Source organism: Vigna angularis, chromosome 8 (assembly GCF_016808095.1).
Source record: "Vigna angularis cultivar LongXiaoDou No.4 chromosome 8, ASM1680809v1, whole genome shotgun sequence".
NCBI lineage: Eukaryota > Viridiplantae > Streptophyta > Magnoliopsida > Fabales > Fabaceae > Vigna > Vigna angularis.
The window spans coordinates 2,889,279-2,900,743 of NC_068977.1; positions in this window are offsets into that span (position 1 = coordinate 2,889,279).

The window sequence follows — 11,465 nt, forward strand, 5'->3', positions numbered from 1 at the left end:
TCCAAAAAAATAGTCTAAAAAATTTTTGTATTAATTGTTTTAGACTTCCGAGATAAAAAATATTTCAAAATTTTTTTAATATTAACTGTTTTAGGTCACAAAAAATTTGTCCCAAAAAACTCAAAATCAAAATTGTAAATAAATTGTAAATATTTTAAATAAATTATTTTATTAATAAATAAAATAACATTATTTTTAAGTTTATTTTAGGTGTTCCAAATTCTTTATCTAATCATTTTATTAATAAAGTAAAGAGCTTTCACAAAAATTAAAAATCAATAAACTTTTTTAACAATTTATGTGGAAATGTTTATAAACCATTATTGAATGTACCCTAAATCACGCAACCAATTTTCTCACATAAATCAAATACCAAACAAAAACAGGGAGTTATTGTTTGTACATGAACATGGTTTCCCAAACACAATGTTTTTGTTTTACCACGTAAAATATCCAAAATGTTCATTCAAACTAATCCTTCAGAACACGTCTTTTTCTGTTTGATCGCATTGAATAGTAATAAAACCGCCGTGTTTAATTTAGCTTCTAGTCACATGGGATGTGAAGTTGATTATGATTTGTTTGTTGTATACAACCAAAATATTCAAACAAAACAGATAAATTGCAACGCTAAATTTTGTCCTCAAATTTATAGATAAGGTTAAGGTATCATTCTCCATCAACATTGCAAAAGTTGTAAAAAATACTCCATAAAATTACAGGTTAACGTAAACAATATTTGGAAAAAAATGTCCAAATTTATTTATTTTTAATAAGAAAAATTATAAACACATGATGTTTTAGTAACTTTGTATTATAGAAGTAGATTTTGACACATGAACTTGTATCAATTTGGTTTCCAAAAACATATATATTTTAACTATATTCTAAAAACATGTGTCTGATCACATGTTTTTATTTATAGATCTAAAATGCTTAGCATAATTATATATTAATCTTTAATTAATTTCTAATTTAATTCACGAGGGAAAAGAACATAAAAACGTATATTTGGATTTGTCATTAAAAATGACGTGGACAATAACATTAAGGGCAAGTCATCTTCTAGATTTAGAGAACTTAGGTATTTTTTTATTTCTCCTTACGAGGATGAAGTGAAAATAAAATACGTAACTGTTACCTATAAATGTGACTTATTTTATAATTATTTATAGTTATATTCTAAATTTTAATAATTTTAATAATTCTAATTTTTTCTCTCATCAAATTAGAATATTATTTTAGAATATCTACACAACAAATTAATATTAATAAACCACTTTAAAATTTTGACTACCCAGACATGACCCTATAACACAATATATATATGTGATGTAAAAGTTTTAAAAATTTGTGATGTAAAAGTTTTAAAAATTTGCCACTAGTTATATATGTATAGTTGAGAATGTGTCAGAATTTATTAATTCAAAACTTATCTTGGGCATAACAAAATAATTTGTTTATTAATTATATGAATACATAGAACAAAAACAGTTTTTGTCATATTAATCATAATTAAATTCATCAATGATCATTGTAAGACCTTGGAAAATTAAACCGTAAGTCATCTGTCAAATCTTAATTAATGCACCCACGTCACTGCTCAGTACCCTTAAAAACGCACTCACGAGCTCTGACGCACGTCTGCCAAGTGTCAAAATGGAACATTCTGAATTCAGTAGTGGAAGACAGGTGTCCGTGTGTGAGAGTGCGTCCGTTTGACCTTGGGAAGAAAAACTGATTTTTCTGAAAAACTCTTCCACTCTCCTGCACGCCTCTTCTCTCTCCCAAAACTCAAATTTCATTTTTCTCCACCTTCTCTCTAGAAAGCTTCCATCTTCTCTCTACCAAAGCTTACGTTTTTCTTCTCCGATCAACTTTCAGAAACCATAGAAGTACTCCCGGCGTCATAAGCTTCAATCTGAACCGAATAGATCCAAGTTCTGAAACCGGTAAGTCTCTCGACTCTGGACGCTCGTTTCTGAGTTACGTGCAAACCAATATTTGGCTGCATGCAAGGGTAAAAGCTAAATTCTTCTACGTTTCTTTTGGTTAGATTTAGTGAAGAACGTAAGAGAATCGTTGAGGGTAGAAAACTGTAGTTGGGCGAGTCAAATTCTTAGACGTTCACCACGAATCCAGGTAAGGGAAGCTTATATGATTTAATTGATACTGTATGTTGTATGAACGTCCGATATTGACTGAATGTATGAGATAAATGCTGATTGATTATGTATGAACGATCGTTGTGATAATGAATGAATATGGTATGCGTTGATTGATATGTATGCTGATGGTTGATAAGTATGAATGATTAATGTGAATCATATAAAGTTTGTAAATTTATATTTGATAGGAAGTTATAAAGTATGAGATGATATGTTGAAACTTGAGATTAGAAATAGATGAAAATCTGAAATATGAAATCCTCACTATGAAAATATACGTTCGTCACCGAACGGTCTTATACCGTTCGGTTTTCTAGTAAAGTACCTAAAAAGGAATTCTTTCATTTGGAAGGAATTCTGATCGAGAACGAACGTCCTGTAAAATACTATGTTTGAGCGTTCGGCTCAGCCTAGTGGTAACCGTATATCTAAAATAAGGTAATAATACATTTCTACCCTTATACTTTAAAATTAGTAATGCTCGGTCTTATACCTAGCGTTCGTCATAAGTAGCGCTCGGTCTTATACCTAGCGTTCGTCATAAGTAGCGCTCGGTCTTATACCAAGTGTTCGTCATAAGTAGCGCTCAGTCTTACACCTAGCGTTCGTCCTAAATAGTGCTCGGTCTTATACCAAGCGCTCGTATTATTGTATAGTAAACCTTGATAAAATAGCATTCGTTCAATTATAATAATGTTTCCTTTCTTCACGCTCGGTCATTACTGGCATCGGACTTCCGTATGCGAACTGCTCCAAAGATAGTTCTAAATATTTTTGGCTCTCCTTCTTACATTGGATCTGGTCTAAGGTCTTTATAACAAAATTTTCTCTAAGTACCAATGTACATCCAAACGAGTTAGTTCATTTAACTGACCACGTAGAAAGTAACGTCCGTTAAAGATTTCTTAGTTCATTCAGTCTATTTTCTTAACATTCGTCCTCGTTATTCAGAGGGCTGAACGTTCGTTATTTTATGTCTATGAAAGTAAAGATGAAAATGATAATAAATTGAAAGATTATAAAGGGTGAACATGATATGGAATGATTATACGATTATGGATTTTGAACGAGCATTCCAGGGAGGAACGACATATATATTGAATATTGGATTTGGTAAAGTATGACTGTGGCTATGCTAATGTTGGCAGTCCATCCTGATGTTCCGTGAGTACTCATCCTCACGTAGAGGGGGTAGGTCATGTATGGGAACGACAGGAGGTCCTATTCCTTAGGGGTACTTTGGATAGGGCTAACCTCGAGTGGCAGCTGTTGAGTGTATCCCAGTTACTACATCACTCGGGTGCAAGGACGCCTGTAGCTACACAGATTCATACAGTCCGGACGGTCTATCTAGTACTATATGTCGTATGATGTTATAGATATATTGAACTATGTGTTTATGTGTATTGTGAATGCTTATTTTATATCTTGATGTATGAATTAAATTACATAAGCTTACCCTTCGTTATTTTCCTGTGTTGTCTCTCGTCCTTGTACGTCCGTCTTGTTTTGCAATGATCATCCGTGTGGATGTGAGCAGATGGAGGTGCGTCACTTGAAGAAATACTGGAAGAAGAAAATTTGGAGGATGCGAATCTGGTTGAAGTGGAAGTTAAAGCCGAGCCCTAGAGCGCTCGTTGCACTTGTACCTGTTAATCGTTTAGTTTTATTATTTTGACGTTCGGTTAATGTTTTGTAAAACCGTTCGTCTTGAACGCTCGTTACCTCTATAGTATTTTATTAGTTTCTGTACTTTAAGCCGTTCGGCTTTTGAACCCTGTTTTGTTGTAAAGACTGCGCTGTTAATTATGAAATGTAATTAATTCTAATTTATGGTGATTACTGTATTTTGGGATGTTACAATCATTAATATTGACACAACCAAAATACACAGACTCATTATGAGATGCGTGGTATAAAATTTACATAAATGTGGTTATACATATCAATTTTCAATATCGAGCTTTATATTTGATGAAAAGAAATCATCCAATACAAGAGTATGCATCCATAATAACAAACATAGAACATAAATCACATAAAGTAAACATTTCTCAAACGGTAAAACACTAATCCAACTAGTGTGTTCATGAAAGACCTTGGGTGGTAGACCCTTTGTAAGAGGATCCACTATCATGAAGTGTATCACTATATGTTTTATGGAATATGTCCACTTTGTACCTTTTCATTGACAACTAGGAATTTAATGTCAAAGTGTTTTGACTTGATCAAACTTTTATTACTATTTGGATATAAGAAAGATGATTTGTTGGCACAATATCACTTAAGTGGTTTGTGATTGTCATCCCTACATATACCTAACTTGAGTGTTAGAGTATCTTTGCAGATATCCTGATCGCTTAAACATATAAGGACACAAAAATGACATTTTAATCTTTGTAGTGAGTTTTTTTTATCAGCAAAAACAAATTAAATTAATATGATTATTGGGTTACCTCAACCCATATACATAATTTAAACAAATGAAAACAAAAAAAAGTATTAAAACTTTATGAGCTCCTATCTTGTACTAAGTCTACTGTGCACAAACCTTACATTTCCGTATAGTAAAAAAGTTAGAAACATTATGTGTCCATACATACAAAGTCATTCATAACACTACGAAAGAAATGACATGAAAAAATGAGTTGAACGTCCAAAATCTCAATCCACTTCTGATCCAATATGGGAAGTGATTTCATTCACGCTTGTTTTCCAACATGAAGTATCAACTGGTAAAGACATCATTCATACTTTTTCCCTGGATTTGCTACCTAATTGCCTTGTTTTAATGTTAAGTGTCCAATATGAGTTAATTTTGAGATGAATTTGAAACTTATCTTACTTTTATTTTGTTGAAATTTTATATAAATCACTTTAGTTTAGCTTGTTTTGTGATTCCTGATATCAACAGAGAGCCCAAATGGAAAAATAAATAAAATCGATGAAATTCAAGCAATTCTAGACAAAACTAACATTGATGCAATAATTGAGCGACAGAGTTGAGCTTTGAGCCACACAAGCAAACCCATTGCAAAGGAAAGCCTCAAGTACTAAACCTGAAGCTAAGTCATAAAGACTCCTTCTCAAAGAAGTTATCTTAGGGGTTGGAGCACCAGAGCATCAGGATTAGGCCACAAAAGCAAACCCAACTAGGGAGGAAAATTTTACGGTTGGAGCCATAAGTGCACTATTGAGCACTACCCTAGACAGTTTATAAAAACAGAGTTGCACCCTTGTTTTAAAAAGACTTTTTTGAGAGGTTCTTTTGAGAGATTTTTAGAGAACTTCTTAGACACTTACCTTTGTATTTAGTGAACATTATTAAAGGTTATATAACAGGATGATTTTTTAATATATTGTATTGTTTTCATCTATTATAAAGAGTTAAATCTCTATAAGTGTTAAAGAAAAAACTCTCTTGTATTGGTATTGCTTTATTTATCAAAGTATGTTTTTATTACATGTTTTTGAATTAGTTTATATTTATTATTGGATGAACTGATCACTCATCTTATTTCACTGGCTTGAGATTTAATAAGAAATGGTTTCAAGTTGTGGTCTAACTACTTTTAGATGTTAGGAATATATTTAAGGCTCTAACTGGTTATTTTATAGAGTTATGATCTTAACACAATTGATTTATTCAAGCAGTCATTGAAGAATTATACTGAATTTGATGGTCTTAGACTCTAAGTGCCAGAATTAGACTTAAATTTACATTTAAAAGAAAACTCTTAGGACTTGATTAATTGCATCTTTGTAAATAAATATTGAATCTTTACAAAAGGTACAAAATATTGAAATCTAGCTTCAACACACCTTTATTATCTTGAAAGTTAATCATTTACTCAAAATTGTTTTAGTAGTTTGTTAATCATTATAAATCAACACTATATCCTTGCATCAAATTTGTTTTCACACTTTTTCGTATATTTTTTCCATTGTTTCATTCAAGTCAAACTAGTTTAAAACTTTATGTATTTAGCTAATTTTTTGTAGATGTGAAACTTGTTGTACTACAAACTATCTAGTATATTTGCTAGAAAAATTGATTGTTTTAGAGCATTAACATCCAACACACTTGGAAGCTACAACCTACCACTAAACTGCAAACAAATCCACAATACCTCTATTTGAATTTGAACCTAAAAACAAAAGTATGTGAGCTCAGTTTGCTTGATTAAATATAATTTCCCACCAATAGATGAGCAAGATTTACCCTAGTCATAGACATCTAGAAAACGTATTTTTAGGATATAGTTTACCCATAAAACGAAAAGCAACTTATAAGTGCATTGTTTGAAGGCGTGTGATTAGGCTAAAATACCAATTGGAATATTAGAACGTTGTTTTTGGATATTTAGATAAGATATTCATGCCCAAACCATTACTTTTGCTAAGGTAAACACTTCCTCTGCATCCATTTTATAGTGTCTAAAGATAAAGTTATTCCTATGATTCCATATATTGCTTATAACTGCCATCCACATACATCTCTAAACATTTTTTTTTTCTTATTCAACCCTATAAGATAAATCTGTGAAAAGTGTTCCCTAGCATACTTATGGTGAACTAAATTTATCTCATACCAAAGGTCACAATTGTTCTAAATTTATGTGCATCTTTCTTTTCATGTTAACTATATTATCTTGGTTTTTCTTATTTCATTGAAATATTAAATGTTACGTGATTGTTTTGCCGTCTTCATCAAAAGTTTTATCCAATAATTCAATTTCTCTTAGTTGTACTTTATCATGTGTATTGTGTGTTAAATTTTTCAACCACATTTATGTTGTATTATGTCTTTTAACTAACCACATTTATTGTTGCAGAGGCATAAGAGTTGGGACCATCCTGCGTGATGACGAGGTGTTTCAATAAATAAGGGTATCATAACATATTTTTACATTTATTTAACACAAAATATAATGATAAAATTATCATAAAAATATAATTTTTTTGTATTTTTTTTAAAAAAAGTAGAGAAGATAATATTAAATGAGTGAAAAAAATTTAGTTACTTTATAAAGAATCACTTTTCAAACCTATATCGAAAGATAATTAGGCACTTTTTATATAAAAGATATAAGAAAAAGTTATTTAATGTTTCAATAAGAGCACAACAATACTGACCCAACACAACAACAATAGACAATCAAGATTTAACGTAGGTTGAAAATGTTAGTGGAAAAAAGAAAAGAAGAATTTCTTGCGACAACAACGTGCTACAAATTATACATGTGTAAATGGTATCTCAATGTGTGCGTTTTGTTCGTCGTTTGTGTTCTGTCACTACTGCACAGAACAACTTTATTCATGTCTCAAAACTGGAATTCTTCTTCTCTAAGTAATCATCGGTCAAAATCGAGTTTGCCGAGAAATCATGCACTGATTAATTCTAAATAAATTCTAGAAATCATAAACTTTTCATCTAATAATAAAAATATTTATTATTTATTCAGTCTATTATTATTACGTAATCTGTTATAAAAATTTTTTATTATTTATTGAATTTATAATACTATCTGTTATCAGATTATTTTCTGTATATTATACCTAAGCATTTATATTAAAAATTTTGTATTAACTAATAATATTTACAATATATAAACTTTATCTTATAAATTAATTTGATATGTTTGAATTAAACTTAAAATTAACTTTTTTTTTAATTTTTTTGTATTTTTTATGGATTAAATATATTTTTAATCTTTTAATTTTAAGTGAAAATTGGAATTAATGATTTTTTAAAACTTTGACCTAATTTAGTTTTTTAACTTAAAAAATGTGTAAATTTAGTTTTTTTAACTAAATTTTGTTAGGTTTATTTAAATACGTTTTATAATAGTATTTGAATTGTTTACCCCTTCAATATTAACAAATAAAAAATTTTAAAAAATCAAATAAACTTACAAAATTCGATTTAAAAAGTTAAATTCACGTATTTCTAAAAATAAGTGATTAAATTAATCCAAAGTTAAAAAAAAAACTAATTCTCATCAATATTGAAAATTAAAGAATAAAAACATATTCAACTAGTAATAACCCCAACACCAAGACCAATAAAATATCACTAGAATAGGTTTTAACCATGGTTTTGATGTCATGTTAGAAGGGGGTTTTAAGCCTAACTAAACTTCACAAAATCGGCTTGTAAGGTGAGATTTACACTCACTTATAAACTATGAATTGACATTATCTAGTGGATGTGAAACTTCCAACAATAAATAATGTTACTGACTTTACATGACTGTAATAACTTAACAATAAATAATGTATGTCAATCATTTATGATTATTTATTTTCCATAAATTATTGGTCATCGATAACCTGTCAATAAATTTAATTTTTTTTAGTAATATAGTTTGTTACAACATACCCGTTACATTACATCTTATATCCATTTTTTTTTACTTTTGCCTTATAAAATGTAAAAAGGTATTTTAAATTTTTACTATTACAAAATCACAATATTTCTATAGTCTTTCAAGAAATTTAAATATGAACAAACTTTCTCGTGTTTTCAAAATGAATAGTAAAAAGTATGAATAATATGCGCATAATTAAAGTTGAATCTTGAGTTGGACGTCCTTTTAAGTAGGAAAATGATACTTGAACAACCATTTTTGACAACATTTAGACACGCCACACGTGTCTAAATTTGAGTGGTCCAGTTGGAAAAATTAAATGAAAATTAAATATGACGTGGAAAGAGAGTGGTCAGGGTTTGCAAGTCCGCGTTTCAAATTTGAAATTGAATTTGGAACAATTTTAGAGAGAGAAGCGTGAAGGTTCAGAGATAGAGAGTGTAACCTAGAGAGGCCGAACGACTTGGAGAAAGGGAGTTGGAGAGAGAGACGTCCGACGGAGTGCTTGTCAGAGTGTCGCCGGACAACATTGAAGGCTGTCTGGGAGCTATCGAACCCCTCTAGGCGATTCCGGTTCACGGCCGCCACAGGTCCGACGTTGGCGAAGGAAGGGAAGACGCCATCGTCTTCCGTCCGGTCCGGCCCAGCGAACTAGGGGCGCGTTGAAGGTCTTGCGTCGTCCCACCTGCTTCCGTCCCTGTCCCGGAGTGCCGCCGGAGCATCGCCGCAATGTCGCCGGAGTGTGGACTGTTCGGTGGACCAAAAAGAGGGGTTGTCCGGGTTGTCAGTCCCACCCACACCTTTATCTTCGTCTGTGTTCCAACCGCTGCACCTCGTGCTGAGTGAAGGTTCGTTTTTTTTTTATTTCAGTGGAATGAAGGTTTCATTCATGCATGATGTTGTTTGTGGATGGTTTTGCTTATGTATGAAATGTCTCCCAAGTGCATTTTGTTGTGTTACTGATTTGTATACTTATTGTTTGCTTAATCTTACATTGTTGTTGTAATTTTTTTCGATTGGTAGTCATGGACCGCGTTGGCCTTGCTGTGAAAAAAAACAAGCCACCTCAAAATGAGAGTGGTGAACCTAGTTGGCCTTGCTGTGAAAAAACTTGAACCCAATTACCCAGTTCATTCGGCTTTGGTACGAGTTATGTTGGTGAACCCAGGGTCCTAGAAAATGTATTTTTATGTGACACGAATGTTAAGAAATTGTTCCCAGATTACTTAGAAGTAGCTGAAACGAGGGAAAACAAACAAGGCACCCCAAAATGAGAGTGGTGGACGTAGTTGGCCTTGGTGTGCAAAAATTGGAACCCAGGTACCCACATATTCTGCCTAAGGTACCAGTTATGTTCCTGTTCCATGAGTGTTAGAAAATGTATTTTTATGTGGCACGAATTTGTTAAAAAAATGTTAAGAAATTGTTCCTAGATAACGTAGAAGTAGATCAAATGAGGGAAAATAAAGAAGGCACCCCAAAATTAGTGTGGTGGTCGTTGTTGGCCTCGGTGTGCTAAAACTTGAACCCAGGTACCCAGTTAATTTGCCTTAGGTACCAGTTCTGTTCCTGTACCACGAGTCTTACAAAATGTATTTTTATGTGGCACGAATGATATGAATTAATAAATTAGTATTATTTTTTTGTTCTCTTTTTGGTTGTCTTTTAACAAATGCTGACAATGTTTGTTATCATTTCCATTTTGTTCTTTTACTTGATTGTGTTGGTGTAGTGTAATTTAACTTTTTGTGTTGGTGTAGTGTCATGGAGAAACTTGGTGAACAAAGTAAAGGACGTGATAGAAGGAAGAAGGTACGCAGGATTGTATTTGACTTCCATAGATTTGTTGTTTGATTGTTTGCACTGGACTCTTTAGGGCACAAAAGAAAAGAACGACAAAAGATTGACAATGTCATTGTATGTATAGCAATTGATGTTTACTTTGTAATTACAAATTTATAAGGGAAGTATGTTGTTTCCAGGCACATAATCTTGCATTGCTTTTTGGACATTTGTTGAATTGTTCGGAAGACAAGAAACCATCATTTGAGGTACAACAGTTGCATACTCCAATCCAACCAAACAAATATGTTTGTAATGTTGATTTTTGTAAATATAATATTTTCTTGTATAAATGATATGTTAAATATGATACTTGCGTTGTTGGACTTGTGTTGTTGTAGATTTGATTGTGGAGTAATTGTTTTGAAAATTATGGAGTTGTGGGATGGCATTGACAAATATGAAAGAAACACAATGCCCAGTTACACAACTGTAAGCTGTCAAAATTTCTATGTTGTGCATCTTTCATACAAATGTTGCATTGGATTCATGTTTTGTGCATTATTGTCTTTGCAGGAAGAACTACAACAATTTAGGGAGCAATATGTTTGTCAATGGATTTTGGATGTGGACAACATGCGGAGGAATCAAGTGTTGGAAGATTTAGGCATTTTGTAGAATGTTGGGGATTATTGATGAAAGAATAGTTGTTGTTACATTTCATATTTATGTATTGGTTGCACATCCAATCTGATTTCAGAAATTGTTGACAAATATATTTGGTAGTTAAAATTCAGTTTGTTGTACTTAATTGACTTTCATGTGCAAAACGTTTTATCCAAGTACCTACTTGGCCTGTCTGTGCAAAGAGTTATACCAAAGTACCCACTTATTTAGCCTTTGGTACCAATTCTGGTCCTGCACCTGGAGCGTTACCAATTGAGGTTGGATTGGGACGAATTTGTTAATAAATTGACAAATAATTGTTTCAAAATTAATCACAAAGACAACGAATGAGGGAGAACACATTAGGCACCCCTGAATGAGTGTGGTGTACCAAGTTCGCATTTGTGTGGAAAAAGTTTAACCTAAGTACCCACTTATTTAGCCTGTGTATCAACACCCAATTTCGTCCGGAATGACA